The sequence below is a fragment of the Phyllostomus discolor genome, chromosome 7, assembly GCF_004126475.2.
Source record: "Phyllostomus discolor isolate MPI-MPIP mPhyDis1 chromosome 7, mPhyDis1.pri.v3, whole genome shotgun sequence".
Classification (NCBI taxonomy): domain Eukaryota; kingdom Metazoa; phylum Chordata; class Mammalia; order Chiroptera; family Phyllostomidae; genus Phyllostomus; species Phyllostomus discolor.
Genome location: NC_040909.2, coordinates 64,534,298 through 64,536,494, shown reverse-complemented (window position 1 = coordinate 64,536,494; position 2,197 = coordinate 64,534,298). Strand labels below are relative to the sequence as shown.

Here is a 2,197-nt window from a genome sequence, read left to right as displayed (position 1 = left end):
TTAATTGCCAATAGAGACTTGGGTTTATTTCTGGGCTCTCTACTCTGTTCCATTGGTCTATGTGTCTGTTCTTATGCCAGAAACAGGCAGTTTGATTACAGTGGCCTTGTAATACAGTTTTGATATCAGGTATTATGATTCCCTCCCATTTTATTCTTCTTTCTCAAAATTGCTGCGCTATTGGGGTCATTTATGGTTCCATATAAATTTTTGAAACATATGTTCTATATCTGTGAGATATGTCATTGGTACTAAAAATATAAAATACTTCATAAATTTGTGTGTCATCCTTATGCAGGGGCCATGCTAATCTTCTCTGTAGTCTTCCAATTTTAGTATATGTGCTGCTGAAGTGAGCACTTAATACTAGTAGTTTTAATCGTCATAATCAAACAATGTACAATGATATCTAAAAATAGTAAAACAACTTTCATCCATGATTGTCTTGCTATCATGGAATGATCATGAAATATACACTTATGGGATAATTAAATAATGAGAGTAAATGAAAGGCAATATATATGAGACAGGGCAAACTTGTCCAAAATTTGATGGGGAAGAAGGTGGTATGAAAGAATAAAGTGTGGATAATTTGGTTTTTTTTATGAAAAAAAATTGTTTGCTGTTGTTCAAGTACAGTTGTCTCCAGTTCCCCCCACCACTATGCCCAACCTCACCCAGGCCCCACCCCACCCTCAGTCCTACCCTTTGGTTTGTCCATGTGTCCTTTATGCATGCTCCTTGATGACTTTTCCCCTTTCCCTGCCATTATTCCTGTGCCCCCGCCTCCTCTGGTTACTGTCAGTTTGTTCTTTATTTCAATGTCTCTGGTTATCATAACTCTTTAGCTCTTTCAGGGTCTGCTCAGAACATGAGACAATCAGTGTACTGGACTTCATGCCTAAGTGTCATGGACTTCTGTACTGTCAAGTCAAAAGAAAGTTTGTTGTCCTTCATGGAGGAAGATAAGATTGCATAACAATAATAGCCACCAACATGTAAATAGTATTTATTATGTTCTAACAATTGTCTAGGTCCTTAACAGTTAGTAACCATTTATTCCTAGAATGACACTATGCGATAAATACTATTGTTAATCTCTATTTATAAATGAGGAAAGTGCAGCAGAGTGGTTGGATAACATACTTAAAGTGAGGTAACTAAAAAGTGGCAGAGCTGGACATCAAACTCAACATTTTGGGTCTATATTAAGAATCCCCACTAATTTGCAAATATTACACTGTGAGGGTAAATAAGAAAAATAAAAAGAATGACAGAAAGAAAAACAAGAAAAATAGGAGGAAGGAAGGATAGAAGGAAGACAGAGACAGATGGAACAGAAAGAATTAGAGAGGGAGAGAGGGAGGAGAAAGAGAGAGAGTACTTTAGAAATGAGATTAGAAGTTCATAGAATTCAGAAATGCTCTGCAGTTGTGCTGATCCTAAGAAGACCAGAGTGTGACTGTAGTCAATTCAGTTTTCCTGGAATTTGGAGAATGGTACTAGGAAAGCAAGAGTGACAAGGTGATATACAAAAAAAAAGTGATGACAATCAACTGCATTGTAATATGTGAGGAAAAACAGTTCAATGAAGGAAAGATGCCTATTTAGATATAGAGAAAAGTAAGTCAATATTATCTAATATTTTAAGCCCATGTAGGCTATGGCAAGGTAGCAGTAGTAGCCTGGTATGTTTCTGGATATAGGAGCTGAAGGCTAGCATAGATGGCTGCACGCCTTCAATTACTTTTGCTAAAGTTATATGCTCACCATTCAGTTCATCATTCACTTATCCGCACCCTCTAGATTTCTGTTACTTACAGTATATAATCTGTGGAGTAGCAGTATGGCCATGACTTGGACTTTATTACAAATTCAGAGTCTCAGGCCCTATTCCAGAACTTCTGAATCAGAAATTGCATTTTGACAGGATGATTCAGTAGGCATGTAAGATGATAGGTACTGGGAAGAATGGGTCACAAGATAAAGATGGTCTCTGTCTATGCCCTTTACCATTGAATTTCCAGTGCCTAGGCCAGGTATTTATACATAACCAATGTTGCCACACTTTTTCTTTAGTGAATAAATTTCAACCACTATTAGTCACACTTCAAGTCTGAAAACCAACCTTGGTTTCTTTCTTGACTACCTCAATTGCATAGCTCTTCTCTGCTAAAATCATGCAGACTTATTGAAT

General features: G+C 37.0%; 1 non-coding gene across 1 annotated transcript; it reads right to left on the bottom strand.

Moving 5' to 3' along the window:
- Positions 1-253: 253 nt before the first annotated feature.
- Positions 254-360, bottom strand: LOC114502243. The gene has a single exon (XR_003685073.1). It is a non-coding gene; the product is annotated as a U6 spliceosomal RNA (small nuclear RNA).
- Between the last annotated feature and the right edge of the window lie 1,837 nt (positions 361-2,197).